This window comes from Drosophila biarmipes, chromosome 3L (assembly GCF_025231255.1).
Source record: "Drosophila biarmipes strain raj3 chromosome 3L, RU_DBia_V1.1, whole genome shotgun sequence".
Lineage (NCBI taxonomy): Eukaryota > Metazoa > Arthropoda > Insecta > Diptera > Drosophilidae > Drosophila > Drosophila biarmipes.
This window is the reverse complement of record NC_066613.1, coordinates 21,716,461-21,739,011: the sequence shown is the minus strand read 5'-3', so window position 1 is coordinate 21,739,011 and position 22,551 is coordinate 21,716,461. Positions and strand designations below refer to the sequence as shown.

General features: G+C 43.7%; 1 protein-coding gene across 9 annotated transcripts in view; it reads left to right on the top strand.

Moving 5' to 3' along the window:
- The window catches only part of LOC108034824 (RNA-binding protein Musashi homolog Rbp6), a 179,488-nt gene that overhangs the window by 82,632 nt on the left and 74,305 nt on the right, over positions 1-22,551 (top strand). The window contains exon 1 of one of the 9 annotated variants that reach the window (XM_017109918.3): positions 12,162-12,995. The exons of the other annotated variants lie outside the window; for them this stretch is intronic. The gene's annotated coding sequence lies outside the window, so the exon portion shown is untranslated. Of the gene's footprint in view, positions 1-12,161; positions 12,996-22,551 lie in introns of those variants that run through there. 9 annotated transcript variants of the gene reach the window in all.

Here is a 22,551-nt window from a genome sequence, read left to right as displayed (position 1 = left end):
TCGTATCCCTGTCTCACTCGCTCTGACCCTCTCACCCAGCCAGACTATCTCGCAGTGTGTGTAATTGTCAGTTAGTTGGCGCTGTCAGTCCGAATGTTGAAATTAATTTATTTCAATTGAAGTTGAACTTTTGCGGCGTTATTACTTTGCGAAACTTTCTCCGAGCTACGCATAATAAACGAGTGTGCGAGCGAGAGCCTCTGAAGTGGGTGCAAGCGAGACGGCTGCAGTCGCCAGGTGCCCGGTGACCTCCACCCACAAAAAAATAGAGCCACCCCCGTTCACCCACTTTGCATAGATATTTATTTAGCCTTTGCCAAAATAATCAAATTGCAAAATTGCAAGTGTTGCCATCAACGTCAACAGAATATCATCTGCTCTTTGTCTCGCTCCCTCTCTCCATCTCTTTCTGTGACAATCTCCAGCAATATATCCACCTCTTTCTGCCCCCCAACTCTCTATCTCTTTCGCATTTTATTTTTGATTTTCTATGCCAATACTCGTTGTCTGCTTTCTTTTTTATAACTTTCGGACAGGCGAGGGGGGAGAATTGAAATGTGAGTTTCGGAGATTCAAGAGGGCGATATAAAAAGGGCGGGCAGATACTTTTCCGAGGGGGGCGTGGCACAGGACACGACAGGTGCCGCTGACGTCTGTGCTGATAATTTGTTGCGAGACTTCAGCATTTGCAAGTGGCAGGCCTTGGACGTCATTGATAGTTATTTGATTTGCATTTTCCAAATGGTCGCTAAAAAATAAATACGAGTAAAAATAAATACAAGCATGAGTATCGGCAAAATATTATTGATTGAAAAAACGGCGTTAATGACACGGGTAAAAGTCAGGTGGGCTGTTGAGGACATTAAAATGACTGTATGACATTAAAAAAAGAAACATGTTATTTTTAGCATTTAATTACCAATGCGAAATTGTTATGATGTTCACTTTTTCAAGACCTCTTTGGTTTTTAAGCAGTCAGCACTGCTGTTTATATTTTAAAAATATTTATTGTATTATTTCTAAAAACATCCTTTTGTCTTGCAATGAAAATGTGAGTTATACATTGTCTTATTATTTAAATGACTCACTTACTAAGTTTCAACTTTCATAACTGACAATATGGAATCAAAAATCAACATACTCTTCAAAAACATATCTATGAATTTAATTTCCACCAATTGCCTGTTTTCTTCTGCAATTTTCCATTCAATTTGCATTAGAATGTATGTATTCGCCTGCTCAAAGTTTTCTTAAAGTGTGCCATGGTAATTTTTGGCAGAGCTTATGAACTTCCCGACGCTTATTGGTTTTCTTGTTGTTGTTGTGATGCTGCCTTTTAAACTCGAATCAAAAATCAAAATCCGCACCAGCTACAAATGTTAAATCCGCAAATAATTGACAAAGTTTAGGCATAAACGTGGCTCTGTCTCTGCGAAATTGCTCAGGGGTTGTGGAACTTGTGGGAGGGATGGAATACTGCGGGGCTGTGAGTGGAGAATTTGGGTGCTGATGGTGGTGGTGGCTAACAAGAATGCTGTGTGTGCGGGCCAACTTCAAAATATGTTGGCCACAAATGGCAAAAGTTTGACAGGTAAACGGAATTCGGATAGAATATCTATGTACATTGTACACGGCATACACACGTGTGTATGAGGGGAATTTAGTGGGGTTTTCCCGGAACGGAAACCGCCGAAACAGCTGCGACCATCGAAATTCTGGATTTGAATTTGCGAAAAGGGAACCCAATACTTTGTCTATCTATGCGGTTCTAGTTGAGCGGGCGGACATTTATGTTTAATGAGATACTTTTTAACAGCCTCATAAATGGCTATGATAACCACTTAATGTCGAAAGCAACGAAAGCCGAGTGAAAACAATTTACATATTAAACTTGCGCGCCGAGCTGCCAGCCCGTTATCCTCGTCGCACATCCTGCCAGCCTCGCTCGCTCCCTCTCTTTCACACGCCGTTTAGCCGCACGTTCGGCGTGCGAAATATGTTCGCCTGCGGCGTATTCACTTTAATTTGATTAAATTTTGAACATTTTCACGTAAAAGTTGCTCCTTTGGCTCGGCAGCTCGGTTGGGGCTTCAGTGCATCGCTTTTCCCGATTTTCCCGCCTTTCCGTGCTCTCTCATCTGTGCTGGATGGATTGGATGGCCTGCTCCGGATCGGATCGGTGGCTCGTTTCGGTTTGGTTTGGGTGAGCTCGGTCTTCCTGGTCGGACCTCCTGCTGTCTCAAAAACGCTGATGCCACCTTCATGCTCAGCTGTTGTCTGCCCGAATTTATCTCCCTTTGTGTGGGTTTAATAGTTTTAATACCCTGTAAAAAGGGAAGAGGACAGGTGAGAGATGGTAGATTTAACAGATCTTTAAAGAAGGCTCTTCGAATTTTACCTTTCCTTTTTTCTACGTGTGATATCTTGAATTTTAATTCATGTTTTTTGTATTTAAATACATTTATCTTAGTCTATTTTTACCATAAATGCTTTTGCTGTTCTCTCACAGGTCATCAAATAATCCTCAACCGCTCTCGGCTCCTCTTGCTTATTTCATTTGAGTATTTTGTAGTTTCTGTATTTTATAATAAATAGTTGTTTAAACTTTCGCCCACGCCAGCCCGTCCCCCTACAACCCGAAAGAGATGTTTCCCACCAATGTGGTGGGCTCTTGTTGCCGCCGCCTCGTTGCTGCTGTCCGGCTCTTCAACTATTTTTTATGCAATCTGCTGTGGCTCTGGGAAAGACCCCCTCTTCACACATCGAAGGCCCCGAGTTGCATTGTTTTGCGCCGGGCGCTTCCTTTTGTTTCCCGCACACACTTTTTGCTGTGTTTTTATTTTTTGTCTGTTTGCCATTTCCTTCTCTGGTAGCCGCACATAGTTATGGCCACGATTTTGGCTTTCGGTTATGTGCACTGAGATTTTCCTTGGCCTTGTTGTTCCTACCAGCCTGGCAATTGTTTTCCCGGCTTTCCTGCTCCGCTTTATCCTCCACCATTGTTGCTGCTGCTGTAGCTGCGGCCCAGGTTGCCAATGTGGGGGAGTTGAAAATTCTCCAAATTAATTCGCATCATTTAAATCACAGAGAGAGTCTGAGTCCTGGGAGTTTCCCGAAGGGTGGGGCGAAAAATCATTGGGGCTACCGTTAAATCGAACCGAGAAAGGCAGCCGAAGGATTCGCCTGGGCCAGTTAAATTATGGCCCACATTGAGCCGGGGCAAGCGAACAGATAAACAATAAGTAACTGTGAATTATGGTGGCCATTACTTTTGTCTCTCCTTTTGGCCCTTTGTGTTGTTTATGGCAGGACAATAATTAGGACAAAACAGAGGGGTCCCTGCCGCAAGACCATGGAACGTGTGAAATGTTCCCTTTCGCATGGAGCTGGCAAAATTGGTTAATTAGGGGGCCCACTCAATTTCCCACCACAAGAAAAATATATTTCAGCCTCAACAGTTGGCAAATCGAAGGGGATTCACCTCGATGTCCCTGCGCCCTGCTCGCTGTCTGGCTAAATTGCTTATGAAATTGACATCGAAGCCTCGCCTGTCTGCCGGAAATGGAAACAGCGGTAATGACGAGGCGCACACACACTCACGCACACCCCCCTCTAATGCATACCCACGCACCCACACCCACAGCCCCTGACACACACACCCAAAACGCTGGCAGTGTAACCCACATAATTGGCAAATCACACACATTGATTTTGCCGTGTGCTGGCGTCCTCGTCATCATCCTTATTGCCGCTCACGCCGTTGTTGCTGTTGTTTGCTGGTTCAATCGCTCACTGCACCCCGCCCACCAGCCACCCACTCCACCCCCAGAAGAGCCCACCCCCCTTTGGACCACCCGCCACATCCGACATCTGCCTAAACAAGACGAGAGATGGAAAGAGCGAATAGCTACACCGGAAAACATGGCTATTTATTCAAAGAAATGTTCTCGGAAATGGGATTTGATCTAGAGCCATAAATTCAAAAAAATCTGAATGAAGTAGTTTATAAAATTAAGTATTTGGAAGACTTTTGGAAAAATGTTTAAAGGAAGCAAACTTGTCACTTGTTATTAGTTTTTTCCAAAATGTTGATGGGCTTAAAATCATTGATCAACGTTATATCATTAAATATTTTACACTTTGAAGTAAAATTTATTTATCCATATTTAAATATTTTTTTTAGATTTTTATGGTCTTTATGTATTAAATTATTTAAAGATATTTTAAAAGTGCAAAAAGAAATATTTTATTTCTTAAATCCAAATGAATTTATATTTTGTGAAACTGAGTTCTGCTTATTTAAGGATTATAGCCGTAAAAATCCAATAAAATTATTTTTATACATTTAATTACTTTCATTAAGCACCTGAGATATAATTTTATTCTTCAAAAGATGGAAAACGGCACCCAAAGACAGGAATTGACAAATTTCCACTGATTTCCCCCTGTGCAGCGAATTCGAGAGAGATGGTAGAAAACATGGCGTATACGTAATTTAAAGGCAATGATACCCGAAACTCCAACTTAGCCGCAGGCGCCACAAGGTGTGTGTATATATAACTCGTGTGGGAGTGTGTCATATAGGGCATCATTAATAACAGCGCGGCGTAGAACAGGCCAAGACAACATCATTAGATCGAAGCCCGAGCTGCGACTTTGTCTACGGCTTGGGCCCTAATTTCCATTGTTCGGCACTGGCATTGGCATTTCCCTGCCGCTTGATCCCAAATAATTAGGCAGCCCTCAGTGTCTACGGCAGATACAACCCATCAACCATCCACATCCGCATCCGCATCCTCATCATCATCGCAGCATCACCGTCATCGTGGGAGGTTGGGTGCTGGGAAAAAAGAGAAATTTCTTCATTGCTGTAATTTATAACGTTCACTTGTCATTAACAGCCATTTTAATCGTCTAGCGAGCGGGCCCATACAAGCCCATAATGTGTATAATATGTATTCGCGTATCCTGTACGCCTGTTGTGGCATTTAAAGCGTGAAAATATTAATTTATGGCCCTTTTAAATGAGCCCGTTTCGCTGGGCGCAACAAATTGGCAATGAAAATGAAGCAGTTACGGCGGAAAAGCAATGAGATAAATATGAAAATAAATACTGCGTAAATGCCGAATGAAAGCCGGTGTATAAATACTAAACGGGCGGATAAATGAATTGATTGAGAATCCATGCTCAAGCGGATTTTATTCGCGCGAAATCCAATGAATTCAACAGTTTAATGGCGAAACTAGTCCTGTATCTAACGGCCACGCTTCCCTCCGCGACTCCTTGGCAGGGCAAGCAACCCGAAATCTATTTATGCCCCAGCTCAAGCCCATAAACCACAGCCAAAATCCAGTGGTCGTCGCATTTAAGTGTCTTGAAGGGTTTCCGGGGGGCAATAGTAAGCGGGGTGGGTTGCTGAGGGGTTTTCGGTGGGTATTTCGGGTGGTGGGGAACGAACCACAAAGCAAATTCGCCTGACGTAATCTGCACTTGGTGCTCGTATCTTAATAAACTATTAAATCAAACGCAAGCATCGATGGACGCACACAAATTCCCTTTATATATTTACCGGCGAGGGAGCTCCGAGTTTTGAAGCCGGCTCCCCTTTAAAAGCCCTGCCACATTCTCGTATTTATAAATTCCCACAAAACTGGGTATTTTCTTCTCTGTTCTCCTTGCCCCACGACTTTTACTGCTCCCATATATACATATAGTAAATGAATAAATGAGTTATATGCGCGTTCACATTCACATTATTCTGCAACCAGTGGGGGGATTTATCCTTATCCTGCCCTCCCATTTTTTGGCCCTTGTCCGGTTCGGTTTTCGGTTGTTTTTGTTCTGGCTCACAGGAAACCGATAGGACATGGCGATTAAGGATATTCCAGGAAGCCAAGCCGGGCGGAGCCAAAAGCGTTTTCCATTTCAATTGAACGGCCACCGGAACGGGGAGTATTTTGCTGATGAATGAAAGCGATCTGTAGCCCGGGTTAAAGTGCTACTGGGCATTCTTTCCCTAGCTTTTAAGATATATAAATATATATAAAATAATTTGAAAATATTAGATTCCGCTGTTAGCATGTAAATTTAGGGACTTAAGTAAATGAAATCCAATCGAATTTAAGTAAATAGATTATTGACTGTATTTATATGATATCTAGTTGGATCTTAAGAAATACTTACCTTCAATACAGTTAAATAAAATGATGTTTATTACATTTCCTAAATTATTCCCCCTAACATTCACTTTTCCTAAAGGCACAACATTCTTTTAATTTATTTTCTAGCCATTTCTTATTTATTAGTACTCACTATTTCCAACTTCTGGCTATTTATGAGCCTATTTTAGGCCTTAAAACTAATATTATGCCATTTTCAAAAACGTGATATAATGGTAAAAATTCAATTTTAAAAATTGTATAACAAATTAGAAATATTACAGGCTGACAAGTTGACATTAAAATAAATATTATATAAAATAAAGTATATTATCTTAATCAGTTTTTCATTTATTTTGTTCTCTAATTTTGGGGGATTTCCGAAACACTTTCCTATATTTAATCTTTATGGAAATAAGTTAATTGAATTCCCAGGCATAAATACAACTGCTGCATATGGCTTCCGTGGATCTGTGGCGATCTGATCTGGGCCAGTGGGTGCCGCTGCCCTTGGGCCACTCGCAGCAGATACAAGACGCCCGGCCATATAGCGCACATACGTTCCCGGGCTCCCCAGCATCCTTGGCCGACTCGGCTGTCGTTATTATTTATGTTTTGTTATCCGTTGACCAGAGCGTTGGCGCTTGTTTTTTCCACACTCGCCGGGCAGCACACACTCGCCTGGCTCACCTATTTTACGATAGAATGAATATCTCGTGCTCTCCTGCTTCCAGTTCCCCCAGCGATGGTGTGTAGTTTTTGCCACAGTATTTTTCTCTAAGCTTGTGGCCATGTGTGTGTGTGTGTGTGTTGGCCTGCTTTTCCCCCTTGGTTTTCCCCGGCTTTTCCCCCGGCCTTTCCTCCTTTTCGGCTGTTCCTGGTTCTATGTACTTCCGTTTTGTAGTGAAAAGAGCTTTGCGTGTTGCGGCATCTCCTGCTACTTCCCCCTTGATATTTTTGTGCGTGTGTTTGTTTGTTGCTTAGAGAATTGATGGTAAAAGGATGTGTGTGATTTTGCTATTTTTGCCGCGTGTCCTTCTCCGTGTGTGTGTTTGTGTGCTGGCCACAAATATCAGCCGAATGAAGTGGCATTTGCTGGCGTGGTTTAAAGCCAAGTGCGCGGGGTAAGCTCTTAACAAGTAGAATGCTTAAATGTGACCGGACGCCCAGGGAGGATTTCCCAGTAGTTTGGTCCTAACTTATTCATATTCTGTTGAGAAATGCAGCTGAAATTGGGGAACTAGAGCAACAACCCGTCAATACAAAAATGGGATAGTGAGGAAAAATGTTTATTTATATCTCTAGATTTTCTAAGCCCACCTGCTGCAGACTTTTAAATATGATTAAAATTAAATTGTACATTTTAACCCATATTTTCGTTACGGATAACTCCCAAAAATATTTTTTCCCACAAAAATATAGGTAACATTTATTCAAGATTTTTATTACTATACAATTTTTCCTTGAATTTCCTTCCATTTTTCAAATATATTTTAAATGTTAAAGTATTCCAATGATTCCCTTTGCCTACATAATTTCCCTTTGTTTATCTCTGACTGGTTTTCTAAGTGATTTTAGTTCTCCAGCCGCCGCTTAAATCTGCCCACACCCATGCATATAAAATAATGTTTTTATAAGTCTGTTTGGAGCTGCTCGATAGCGCAATTTGAGGCGAGGTACCCTCCCAGCGCCTCCCATGTGGCATTGTTTGATCTGGCTTCGGTGGCCGTGGAAAAAGGCAAGCAAAACGTCCCAGCGGAGTCGTCAATAAATGCGATAAAGCCAAACATGTTTCATTTGCAATGGCCAATGGCTGCCGCCTCAGCTTACCCCAGCCACTCCGTCCGGAACTCGGCGTTTCTTACCAGCCCTCCATCATCTCGCACACATCTTGCAGCGATATCGAGTAAAATGCGAAATTACGAATTGTATTATACTTTTTTTATATTTCTACGACTGCATGATACCCGGTAGCAGCAATCCTGTCAATATCAATAGCCATAAATAAGTCAGAATCAATTCATGGCAGGAAGAGTGGTGAAAAAATGATATAGTACCAAAATATTGTAAGGGAAATTTCTGTTTTGGGCTTTGAATATTAAATTGTACTTAACAAAAAAATAAGACATTAAACAACAAGGTTTAATTCCTTTAGTTTGCTTGCGTTTCATGGAGTGCGGGTGAGCGTTTAAAGCTGAAAAACCAGATTTAGGGAGCATACTTTGTTGCCCCTATTACTTCTAGTTCCCTCTTCCCAAAATTAGCCAAAAAGTATGTGGTTGTTATACACCTCATATACCCCTGCATTGTCCTCAAACCGAGCATAAAAGGGAGCGCAGCCAAAAACTCATAAAAATCTGCGTTGAGCTGCGCTGAGCAGCCGCATCTAAAGCCGGGGCGGGGGAAAATAAATAAGAACGGAGAGCAAAGAAGGCTAGGAAAACCAGGGAAAAGCCAAGAAAAGCATCGACATTGGCATTGGCGTCATCTTCAAGTGTTTGCCACTCAGCTCAGCTCGATTCGATTCGCCCCAGCTCAACTGAACTCGACTCCTGTGAGGATTTTGACCCATAATTGACTTGTACACATGCCAATTCCCCAGCTGAAGGCCGCCCCTTTGCTCCCATTTTCCGCACTTTTCGCCGCTGCGTGTCTATGCGGCGTTTTGCGGCCAAGTTTACAATTTATCCCAGTGGCCGTGCACCTGCCACTCGGTCCACTTCCTGGTCTTTAAGTCCTGCTTTATATGCCATCCGCTGGTGGCAAACAAAAAACTATTGTATATGACATTTTTAATGCCCCCATAGCTATCATTAGATGGCGAACAAAGCGACGGGCGGCGAACAAAGGCAATAGAAATAATCAATACAAATTTTATATCCCCCCCCACCCCACCGCCGCACACACACTCACACACAACAATGAAATACATTACAAATCAATTGCAATCGCTCGAAAATCGGCATGCGAATTTCCATAGACGATGTCTGGTGTGGCCGTGCGATTGGATTGGATTGGCAGGGGCCGGGGTTTGGGCTCGGATTTAGGTTTGGGTTTGCTGTAGGAATTGGGACTGGGACTGGGTTGAGTTGGCTTGGCTCGGTTCGTTTGAGGCACCGCAAGAAATACTGGGATCAATAGGGATCTCATTATAGAAAGATACAAATATACGGTTATGTCGCTACTTTCAAGGCCCTAATGTATATTTGTATCTTTAAACCAAAGGTATAATATAATGTAATTTATATTCAAAATAAACATTAGCTATATGCAAAAAGCATAAGAACAGCTTTGGTAATAAGGGTTTAAAGTTCTATAAAGTTAGATAAACAAAAACTGGGAGTAAGTGAAAGTCGAAGCTCGATTCTCGTCCCATTATCAGAACTATTAAAGCAGGCTTCCCTAGAAACAAATTCCTCATAGTAATCGTTTAAGGGACATGCTTTTCTCAGTGCAGCTGGCAAGGGGCAACATTATTATCATCATCAAGCGTACAAAGTTAGTGCCGGCGGGCTTTTCGGCGCGGGGGGATCGGATGAGCGGGGTGCTGCGGAGGACGGTGCTCCAAATCGGCAAATGAAACAAACCAGGATTTACATGTACACAGTTATTGCTGCTGCTGGTTGCACACACACACACACACACACACGCACGCCAAAGCACCCACACAGCCGCGCAGCACTCATGTGTGTGTGCAGCATTTCCTTTGGGTTATTTTCCGGGAACAACATTTCATGGCACTGATAAAGCTGCCATGGCAGCAGCCTCTGTCGCCGCCGACTGCGCTGTCGCCTTGCCTTCGTGGAGCCAGGGGAAAGGCTTTCACCGCGCTGGCGCCGAGAGCGCGAGAAAGCGGCGAGCGGCAGGGAGAGCGGTGCCAGGTCCTTTTTCGGCGAGAGCAAAATTCCCAGCTGCGAGCATTATTCGCATGTCAGCGAGGAGCAACAACAATTGCCCCGGGGCCAACAAAATATTTGACGCAAGCGGATTGTAAGGATGTAGCTGTAACTGTGTGTGTGTCTGGAGAGTCCTTCCCTGCCCATATGTGTGTGTGTGTGTGTGAGAGAGCGGTGGCGCGTGCACTCCAGGCAATGTCAAGTTGACACTTTCACCAACGCACGAGACACACGACGAACAACAATGGAGGAGAATGGGAACGACGAGGACGTCGGTGGCCGTGATGATGATGGCGATGATGATGAAGACGCTTACGATGCAGATACAGCTGCCTATGATGAAGATACGACCGGGAAAGATACTTACGATGAGGATTGCAATCCGGTTGGCACAAGAAACACTTTGATGTTCGTTTAACTAGAAGATGATTTCAATGGCGATTGAACACAGATAGTTTCGATGATGAGTACTTGTACGATAATTAATCCTATTTCACGTGATTAGGGCTTAAGTACGATTTTTCCTTTCATATTACAACATGAGTGGCATAACTTTAGCTCTGATCCTAATGCTATTATTATATCTTCTAAGCCGCAGAGATGTTACTTAATCGTAATTAAAATATTGAATTAAGAAGTAATCAAAAAATAAATAATATAACAATTTAAGGAGCCTATTTTATGCGTAATATTATCTTGTAATTGGTATTATTCAATCTAATTTGTAAGCCTTTTTGCAGTTTTTAAGTTGTACTACACAAGTTACTAAAAACTGGCTATAGGGTTATAATGGAAGTATTCATCATGGAAGTATTCATTATACCCCTTCATCGCGCACTCCTTGAACAACGAGTTACGGCTCACCTGGATTCATCGGCATTATCCTTATTCATCAACGTAATCATCGGCACATCAGCGACACCCTCTGCAGAGGTTACATGGACATTCTGCCGACTCGAATCGCTATTGTTGTTTGTTTGCGCCATCGTTCCCCCTTTCTCTTGATCCCCCCGCGCTGCTCCCTGCTCCTTTGGCTCGTCCTTTCTCCTCCTGTCTCCCCCTCTCTCCTGCAAGTGCGGGCCACCCACGAAAACAAACATAAAGGTGCAACAATGACGCGCGTGGAGCACCGCGCTCTCTCTCGCTTCGGCTCCCTCCCCTTTCACTCTTTCTCTCTCCCTCCAGAGAGAGGAAAGGGTCTCTCGTTATCCTTTCGCTCTCCTGCTGTTGCAGTGAGAGTTTCCTCTCTCATGCGCTGTTAACTCACTTCTCCTGCTGCTGAAAGTGAATGTTTGGTGTATGTCCAATGTTTGTTGTTTGTTTGTTTTCGATTGCAACATTGTGGGTAAAAGTTTTGGGGATTGGGGAAAGTAAATGTTAGGCCTTACAAAATGGTAATGTGTTGCATTTACAACATTGCTTTTACATAGGTAAATTAAACATATTTATTTAAAATAGCTACAGTTATTTCAAATAAATTTAAACTTGAACCTTAAAAGTATGCCATTAAATTTGTGGCAATGAAATTTAATGAGGTGATAGAGGTGATTTATGGCAACCCTGAAGAGTTATCAAAAGTATGCAATGAAACTTTTTAAGGGAAGGAAAAGTGATTTCAAATCACAGCAATACTTTCCTCCCGTTCATACTGCACTTACTTAGTATGTGGGGCTGCTTTTCCCCCTACAACTTGTAAGGATTCCGCTTCTGCTGCCGTTTGCCCTGGAAAAACTGACCTGACTTGACAACCCTGGTTGTTATGCGGGCTCGCAGTTAACAGAGCTCCAATCCGTGTGGGGGTGCATCCTGCGCTCTCTCGCTCTCGCTCGCTCTCTCTCCCCGGCCCGCTGTCCTGCTCGCTCTCTCTGTTAACCACTTCCGCTGTTGTAATGCTTCTGCGCCGGCCGCCCGCCAAGGGATGGCAGGGGAGGGGCGGGGCGGCGAGCGGAAAGGCAAGGAAATCGGCAAGGCGGTAAGGCGGCAAGGCAACAGCCACAGCAACTACGACGGCGACTGCGACGCCGACAGCGACGCTCAGGAGAATACCGCTGCGCTCGGCTGTTGCTAAAAATCCTACGCAATTCGCGAGAGTCCTTCAGTCGTTATCAGACAAGCGAGTCCAGCAGTCGTTGCGTTCTGTTCCTCAGCAAATTGAAACCGTGCAAGTAGCCTAGTGTGAAACCAAGAAATCCACAGCCACAACAGCCGACAGCCAATCGAGTCATCGAGCCAAGTAATTAATCCACGAAAGTAAACTCCCCAAGAAAGTCAAGCCGCCTGCGAAAAAATTCAATTGAAAAGCAAAGAAACTCTCTCTCCCGTACGAAGCGGCAATCGCGTCCTGAGATTTTTGTCACCGTGTGCTTTTGGCAACCAACGCGTTCAAGTGCAATCAACAACAATCCAAAACAGGAGCAGGACATTTGTCGCGCTGTCTAACATTGAGCTTTAGTAGTGTTTAAAAAACCAAGTTTAAATCAACAAAAATAAACAACCAAATATTAAGAAATACTGACAAAACAAATACCCGAAACTAGAGCTTCTCAAAAAGTTGTGAACGAACCCACGAAACAGGGAAAATCCGCTACAGCAGACAGCTACAGAGATAGAGCCGCCAGCCGAAAAAGATATAGCCAAGATCAGCCAGCCAGCCAGCCGATCTTAGCCATTCGAGCCGACGCAGCTAAGTCGGCCCACACAACCACATTTCCTGTCGAAGGTGTTGCTATAAAACCCATCAAGATTTCACACTTTGGAGTAAATCTGTTCTACGTGAAGCAGCCAGCGGAGTTATTTCAGCAGCCGCCGCTTCCGCAGGCGACAATTAAAGCGATTAGTCCGCCCGCCGTCGCAGCGCCGCCGCCGCCGCCGCAGTCGACGTTTGCGCCGCTGTCGACGACAGCAGCCGCCGCCGCCACAATTCCAACAAAGAAGCTAGTTGTAAGTCCCTTGAATATCTAAATGCAACACACAATAATTGAAGAATCACTCAGAGCCTTGACTAAATTAAATAAAAATCATTGGGGCTTTAAAACCGTTTATAGATGTGCCTTAAAATATGCCACACTTTTTCAATCAAAAGATTAACTTACTTAAAATGCGTAAAAAAATTAAAATATGAGTTCATTGTTGTAAGGGGCGCAATAAGGGTTTTAAAACTTTTTATTAAAACTCAAAAAGTATGCAACATTTTTTCAATCAAAAATTCCCGCGAATTCAATCCGCTAGGCAACGTTCATTTTTCACTGCATACTTTTAGACACCTTTTAAGTTACTTTAAAAACATTCTGATTTTTATGACAGACACCTCGGTTACAGTTTTTATATTAGTATGATTAAAAAGTATATTAAGTACGAGTTTTTAAAATCGCAGAAAAAAATCGTGCTTCAGTGCTTCTAAATGACTTTTCCCCCCATTAACATTACTCATTCTAATGCCCTTATTAAATGATTCGGGCATATAATATTTAACGCAAGCGAGCCAATAAAGCAGCTCATTGTGAGAGCCCTAAATATCTAAATACCCCCTAAATGCCACCCTCATCTCTTAATTATTAATGCTATTTAATGAAAGTTTTGGGTCTCGTCCCAACAAAAAGTATGCAATGAATTATTTTTATGCTGGCAGCTCAAACAATTCAACGAAATGCGCCGTTTGTTTTTGTTTTTCTTCCTTCCTCAGCGTTTTTTTTTTTTGTTTTTGTTCTTAGCGTTTTCCCATTTTTTCCATCCAGTTTTTTTCCTGTTTTCTTGGCCAGGCGCGCACGCAATAAATTAATTTATGTCCAACGTCAGGCACGTTTCGCACCCTCCGCAGGACTTCTGGTCCTCGGGCACGTTTCTCACCTTGCCTGCCATCCATTACCAAGATTTGCAAGTAAATCGCTTTAAGTGGCATTGCCCGAGTGAAAAGCACAACACAGAAATTAAAATTCCAACGACCATCATCAGTGTGATGGGGGGAATCCGGAGTCCGTAGTCCGCAATCCTCCAAGTGCAAGTCCTCCGGCAGGAGTCTAAAATTTAGTTTGTGTCCTTGCTGCCTTATAATATCGTTTCGTTTCGTTTCGTTTCATTTTCGTTGCTTCGTTATAATTTGCTTTTAATTTGTTTGGCAAACGCCAACACTTCAACACGGACGCTGGACAAAGGGACCTCGGTGGTCATATGGCCCATAGCCACGGCTATCTAGACCCACACCCCTGCCACTCACCAAAAAGGCAGGGAAAAATGTCATAAAAATAATTACGCACCAGGAAAATAAACGCGGCATCAGAATTCGCGTGTCTCTCTGCCCTGATCCTCGACCCCTGGCCCGCGGGCCCATAAATTTTATAACCCGGCTGTAAACGCGAATAAACCCTCATCGAAAAGTGGTCATAAATAAGTTGAAATATATTTATAGTGCGGTTTCAACTTGGTTAGAACTTCTGATGAGCGGTCCGTGCCTCCATCAACTTTTTGTGGATGAATGTTTCGATGGGCCAATGGCTTCATTTGAGCGGAAAAAACGGGGATGGGTTGAAAAACAGGAAATGTTTTATATGGATTACTTTGTGATAAAGATGTATGAGTTATACAGAAAGTTGTTTAAGCATATTTACTAAAATTGTTCAAAAATGCTAATACAATAAAAAGTATTAATATATTAAACAAATAAAATATATTAGTATTCTAAATCCTACTCTTACTTAATATTTCTTAGGGAAATCACTTTGTTTTCTTCTTATGGTCCTTATTAAAACTTCTTTCTTGGTCTTTAAGAGTATATTCTTTGAAGAATTTCCATGTACTCAAGCCCAGCCTAAACTTATGACCGTCTTTCATCAGTTTGGCAATAAATTCGCCATCAAACGGCCAAATTGCACAGCTCGAAGCACTTAGACCCCAGATCGAGGACCTCGCAGGACTGCTCACCTAGCTGCTCCTTGCCGAACCCATCCTCGTAACCACATTAGCCGCTGTCCCACATCGCTCGAGTTGTCTAACTGCCATTTTAGATTTGTGTCTAGTGACTTGGGCTTGTGGTAAACACTTGAGTTTAATGGTTTGTTGACTGCCTGCCTCGGCATCGCTCTCTCGTTTTCTATAATAAAATTTTCGCCTATTGCCGTTGGCCATAAAAGCGGCAAGCGGCTGCCTAAGCGGGCATTAAAAGTCCCTATTCCACTCGAAACTCGAAGCTCGAAAATCCTCGAAAGCCCAAATCCAGTGCTCGACTGTTTTATTATTTACTAACTATTTTATTTGATTTCATTCCGGGCAACGCGCTTAGGTCTCTTCGGCCAGCCTTTCTGTGAATTGTCCGATGCCGCAAAGCCAATTCCGGAGACAGCTACATGGATTACAAATGTCTGGCTTTTGCCTGACATGGAAGCCAGGCAGTTGGTTTTTCAAAAGGGCTTAAAGTTCCAGCCTGTTGTAGTTTTGCAAAAATGGCAAAAAATAGACGGGAGAGGGAGGGTGACCCCCGACCCCTCAGCAATTAGCTGTCATTCATGCGGGAAAACCGAAAAAAGCAATTGTCAACCAAATTGGCATTGGCATTGACTGGGCTGGGATTTGATTTATCAACATGTTTCACGTGGCGGCAAAAGAAATCATTGCTGTCAGCCAGCTGGGACTGGGACCTCCCGAGTGTTCGAGTGTGTGAGCTCGAGGATATATATGGCAATTCCGGCATTATGGCGTTTTCGTTTCTCGTCTCGTCGCCGCATGAAAATGTGCGTTGTGCCAAACCAATTGGGAGCTCAACTCCCGGGCAAGGGCGGGAGTTCGGGGGAAATGCGAAAGCGCCCAACTGACGCGTTTCCGTCAAGTGCAACAAGCTGGGAAAAGCGCGGAAAACGGCGGGGAGCAGGCGAATGGCGAAGGAGCCAAAGCAAAAGCAAGAGCAATGGCAACTGAAAAAGCAAAGGCAGCAGCTCAAAACGGAGGACCAGCTGAAGGAGAAGATTCCCCCAGTCAACGTGCAGGGGTTTATTAAAATTTTAATATCAACGCGAATGTCGACAGTCAGCCAAGTAAAAAATGTGTAGCGCAAACTTTTCCGCTGGAAAACGGAGCGGGAGCCCAAACAGGACGAATGTCAATGCATACACAATGAGAAAAATATGTCAACTAGTTTGAAATTGCATTTTAGAATTGCGCTTTTGAAAAATATTTTTACATATTTGTACAAGGGAAGTCTTGAATCATACAATTTTAATAGACATAAATATTCAATAATTTTTTTTAGAGGTACAACGATGATCTACTGACGATGGTCTTAATTTTAGGATATATTACAAATATATGGATTATTTTATACTAGTACTATGACAAGAATTTTTTAAATGGGTAATATGTGTTAAAAACTGAAGTAAAAAAAACATATTTTAATGTTTTTTTAGGATGGTAAAGAAATAACATCTAAAACATAAAAAAAAAAATCTAAAAAATAAAATCTAAAATACGGATAAATATAAAATATTTCAAAAAAATCCTAAAAAATTGTAAATAAAATTAATGTTTTTTCTGTGTAAAGTTAAGAGAGAGGGACAAAATGCGAGGGAGAGAAAGAGCAGGAGAGCAATCAAGCGCGGCGCAGGAAGCCAGGATGCTTGGATGCCTGGATAGCAGGATGGCAGGATGGCAAGCTGCTGCTTGAGGACTTGTTCAGTGTGTGCGTAAGCAAAATAAGTCATTTTCCCTTATGGGCCATGCGGCGAAGAAGCTGCAGAAATTCATCGATTGAATACAATACAAATATGTCAACGAGTCGCTTGAGATGTCGCTGCTGCTGCTGCTGCTCCAGCTGTAGGGCTGCTGAAATCTCAGACACGGGAAAGTCCTGTGTCGCCGAGAGAAAAGGGGGTGGGAAAAATCGAGGAAATCGAGGAAAACGAGGATAACTTGAGCGGCAGCCTTTGGTTTAACTCATTTCAATGCGCCCTGGGGGAGTTTGCTTTGGAGGCAAAAGCAATCAGTCAGTGGAGTGGCATATTCATCTCCATCCGTGGGGTGTTGAATTACGGGTATTTTGTGTGAATTGAATTTGGCATGCCCCAGGAGCGGGAGCCTGACTTTCCATCGGATTGGGGTCCTGGTGTGGATGGCATGGGAATGGTGGATGGGGGCTAAGGGGCTTCGCATGCCGGGCCCACACCTTGCCAGCTATTTACGAACGCATTCCATTTCCCAACCGCCCCCTCCTGATCCTGCGGAAAAGCCAGGAAAAGCGACAACCGCCGGCGGCAATCAGGGCGCCAATAACAAGGATGAAAGATGCCAAGGCGCTGGCGAATTGTTATTTTATGAAATTGCAAACACAATCAAGCTGAATTCCTGCGCCCCGCCCCACTTTTGTCTTTGGCAATGTCACAGGCTTTTCCTTTCGTTGTTTTCCCTTTGCCAGACAAATAAATTGAACTAATAGAGCTGTTAACATTGGCAGGCTGCAAACTTATAACTTCGCATCGGATCGGGAAATTCCTCAAGTAAAATATTCCAATTGCCAGAGAACAATGCGGAAAGTGTGCGGAGTGTGGAAAAGAAACCGCCGAAGCACTCGAGCAACTTGCAAAACAAAATCCGCTTTTCAACAAGCTCTTCCCTTCGCCCAACCACCAAAAAAATCACAGAATAGAGGGCATTGTTTTTGCTTCCTGTGTGTATGTGTGTGGGCCAAGTTATTAGATTCATTTCAAGTTGGCCGGGTAAAGTGCACTCCAAACATTGAGACTCCGGGGCGAGAGTCAGTCAAAGTAAAATAAGCCAAAGAGATGCGAATGCGAAAAAAGTTCAAAAAAGACAAGTAGAGGAAAATGGGTAGTGGGAAATGGGCAGCCCCCGAAAATGGGGGAAAAACAAGGAAACTTGGGGCTGCGGCTGGCGTTGACAACCAGCTGAGGAAGAGGGAAAAGCTTCGACCACAACACTATAAATGTGGGTAGTTTCCAAAGGCGGCACAAAAGAAACCGCAACATCAGCAACAAGATAGGTCTGCTGCAAAGTGGAAAAGGAAAAGTAGGGGGTGGAAAAGCGGTGGGTGGGCCAACACTTATTTCAAACAATTAACTTGATATTGTAACGGGGCTCGGGATGCTGCTTCGGCTGCTGTCCTGTTCTGTTCTGTTCTGTTTTCCAACCTGCTCAACCTCTCGAAAGGTCGCCGGGGCCAAGTCAAATATAGCCAACGAAAACTCTTGGCAGCATGTGGCCCAGGGAAAAGTGGCGGTGGGTGGTGGGCGGTGCTGGTGCTGGTGCTGGGTGGGCGGGGTCAGCGGGTCGGAAAATGGGGGCCAGTGCGGTCCCAAAGAAAAACATAATAAAATCAAACCAAAGTGAAGATGCCGACGCCGCCACGGCACACGAAAGTAAAATAAACTAAAAGAAAAACAAAAACTCACGAAAAGCAAAGAGCTGCTCAGGAGTTTCCTCGGCGCCCGTTGTTGTCTCTTGGAATTGCTATCAGTGTTACAGCTGGCGGCGGCTTTTCCCCCGCCTTTTCTCTAGCCAGCTACCCAATTTCCACCACCCCAATCCAGATGCGAGGCCATCAACAGCAGCCGTCGCAGTTTTTGGCTGCGAGGCGTCAACTCTTGTGCTACAACTTGAACACGAAGTTCATCAACTAACTTGAGGGGGCGTTGGGCTAGTGGGCGGAGGGCAGTGGGCAGTGGGCGGGGGCGTGCCACAAATGGCAGCGTCCGAGGCGTTAGTCAGCTTGTTGTTGTCGACTGCAGTGAGGAAAAAGCCAGGGATTTCCCTGGAAAAACCAGTCATTCGGTACATAGCTGCCCATCAAGATTGAACTTTTCATAAGTTAAATATAAAGATGTTCTTTCCGGGAAGAGTTTACTCGACAAAGGCTTGATCAATTTTCTCTTGAAGTCATTTGATGTCTGACAGCAAGTGATTTTACTTCTTCTGAAGAGGGTAAAATTATTTTCTTATCTTTAACGCATTTAACTAACAATGTGAATAATTAATAATTAAAAATTTATTACCAATTTATTTTGAATTCACTTGAAAGTAATTTAAAAAACAAATTTTTTTGTGTCTAAAAGTATGCGATGAATAAAGGGAAGTCTCCATTTTGAAAATTCTTGTGAGTTGAAAATTTATTGTTGCATACTTTCATTTGCATTCAAACTGTTTTCACCCAAATGATTTCTTAAAATACTTTTTTTTGCAGAGCGTCTCTACTCTACTGAGTAGCAACTGCACCTCTGTATTGTTTACACTTTTTTCTCTCTGTGTGCTGTTGCTGTTGTGGCCATTGTTGCTGCTGCGTGTTTGTTTGCCACCGGAATGAATATTGCCCCGGACCAGAGGCAGAGGCTCCTCTGCTATTCATTTTTCTCTGTCTTTCTCTGGTGCCCGGAGCTGTTTGGCTTGACTTGGCTTCGGAGCTTGGGAGCTGCCCCTGTTGAGCGACACAGGCCAGACTTTCCTCGAGGAGCTGTACACCTGTCCACCTGTTCACCTCCGCCTCCGCCTCCACCTCCATCGGTCCCCTCCCAGTCTCCCAATCTCCACCTGCTGCTGGTGGCATCGTCAACAGCAGGTCTCTGTTTTTCTTGTCCCCCTGTTTGTTTGTCTTACAAATTTACTTACGCTTATTTGAGCTGGAAATGAGCTGAGGGTCTGACTCGAGCTCGGGATAAACCTCAGCGAACCCCGGGAGGAGAATATGCTTAAAACTTTTCCAGCTGACGTTTTTATTTTGCGTTGACAAACACACGCGGCGTATGCGCAATAATTTACAAAATTATTGTGCCCAAGCAGCTTGGTCAACTGTTTGGGGGGGCGAAATGCTTTCTGTATGATTAGTTGACAGAGCAGAACGACTGCAATTTTTAGTTGAGTGATGAAAAACGCCAAAAGGTAGCAAAGGCAAGGTAAATATTTACCCCAAATATCAGGTCACGGGAAATTGAAATGGAAATGGTTTGTAGTTGGGGATAGGAATAGCGATGATAAAATGCCAATGAGAGATTTAAAAGCAGGTGAAAAAAAAACAATTACCTATTTAATCCCTGATGATCGCTATAATTGCATAATTCACCATGATTTACTCCCGGTCAAACACTCCGCGTGCATTTCAATTGCCAATCAATCGATGGCCCCCGGCATCGTCATACCAAACTCTGGGCACAGCGCACAATAAACTATTTAGCCAATTGTTACAACCACCCCGAAAAGACCTCGTGAACCGAACAGAACCGGAAATGTTAAATGATAATGCGCGGCACGCATAAAACGCAGTCACTCCCCCGTGCACACACAGGCCGTCGGTGGCGTATACGTAATTTTTATTGCGTATACGTAATGCATTTTGATGGCAGACAACGCTCGGCCGGCCACAGCGTAACAATTTAAATCGTCGGCGGTCATTTACGTGCACACCATGCAAAATGCATTTATTGCATGTCGTGCGCGGCGAAAGTGCGGGTGGAAAGCGGGTGAGAGCGGGGCGTGAAAGGCCAGGGGAAGGCGGAGAAATGTGTGCAGAATGTGTTGTCTACTTTACGGCGCGTGGCTGTTATTTCCGCTTTCCGCTTTTCCTTTCCACTAATAAAAATCGTTTAAAAAACCGCATGACAGCAACAGCAACGGCGGCCACAGTCGCTACAATAACAGCATTAAATAATAACAATCATGTGTAAATTTGCCCTGTGCGCTGCCATGGATTTATGTGCGCCCGACTTCAACTTCAAACTGCAACGTGGCGCAATAAATCTGGCAAAATCTTGCCAGTGCTCGCCTCCTTGCGATGCTGCATTGCTGGCTAAGCTTATTTGTCTCTTCGCATCTTCGTCTGCCATTGTCTTCCATTACTAAAATTAAAATCCAGGCAAAACGCGCTGCGATTCTATTACCAAAGTGACTCACACCACGAGCGTAGAAAAACTCGCGACTGTTTCTTCCTCCATATTCCATTTTTTTTTTTTCACTTTCTTCTTGACGGCTTTTACACTTTTAAACGGCGCTGCGGAGCGTGTTATTTCCGCTGCTTTTAGTCTGTCTGGCAGCAGGACTTCCACTCCGGCTTCAGTTCCGTTCCTGCCGCTGATTGTGACTCCCAGGATCCCCCGAATCCGAATCCGCCTCACAGTTATGCTTTCCAATCTCTCCCCATTCCGACATCCTGCCATCTGTTGTTTTTGTCGCTCCTTGCTGGGTGTGCCTCTGTGCCTGTGTGTGTGTGTGCGATTCGCGTCTTGTCTTTTGGCAACGAAAAATACGTTAAATTAAATTATGATTTCAGCTCTCTGGCTACACCGCCCCTCAGCCGCCGCCCCACTTGTCTCGCCGCGCGTCTGCTTTCATATTCGTTAAATTCATTTTTGTGGGAATTTTTATTTATTTTTTCACGTTCGTCCTTGCAAAATATTTGACTGCCTGTGCACGTTCATCAGCAGAGGCTCAAAAAACACTTCGAAAAATACTTTAGCCAGGCCTGAAAGCCTAAATTGAATTGAGATTGGAACAAAACTACGTTTTGGAATATCCAATATTTTTTTTTATTTTAAAATCACTATTTAAAGAGATCAAAATATTTATGCACTTCTTAATCAAGAATTTAAGACTGTATTTAGGCATTCTAGATATCTTTATAGATAATTCAAATTAAATTATTTAAGAAATTAAAGATCAAGATGAGATGGAATTTATTAAATCCAAATTGGTTTTAATATTAAAATAATTTACCTAATTCTATAAAGATAAATAATAAGATCTATAAAGATTAAGATAATAAGATACAATTTCAACATGAGAACTGTTAGGAATCCTTTAGTTACATCATAAGCGACTTTCCATTTAGGTTCGTAAGCCATTACTGGACTGTTCTAGAGTGATATAAACATTTTTTTTATTACTCTTAGGCGTATTCCTGACTATCCAGAATTTTTGTCATATTTTTTAGAAGTGCAGGACAGACAGCTGAGCGAGTCAGTCAGTCACTTAGCCAGTCAGTTAGTCAACAACAGCAGCGGCAGAAGCGCCCGTGTAGCGGGAACCCAGCGAGGCGTGCGTGCCGCAATCCCAGATCCTCTTTCCCCGCCCCCTGCTCCGGCCACCACCCTCCACCTTTACCGCTCCCATTTCCCATTTTCCATTTTCATTCCGGCCCTCATTCGCCCTCGCCGCCTGCCATTCCGTTTAGTTGTGCGGGCTGCAAATCTTCAACAATTGCCCTGATTTATAATTTCTGCTTAGCAATGCAAAATACTTGAGCCGCGTTGGGCTGACTCTCTGAAATGGGGGCGGCGGCTGGCAGGGGGCGTGGCATTGTAGGGCTTCGCCGCTCGCATGTGTTTGGCTTAGCATACAAATATTTTGTTGTTTGTTTGCCTTGGTGCGCATAAACGGCAATGTGGGTGGTTTCGGGCGGAGGCATTCGTTTCGTTTGGTTGGGAAGAAATGTGATGAGCACGTTGACAAGTGAGTTGCCAGCCCCCAAGCCCCCGCACCTTGCCGGCCCTCCAGCTCCTCCTCTCGCCACCAA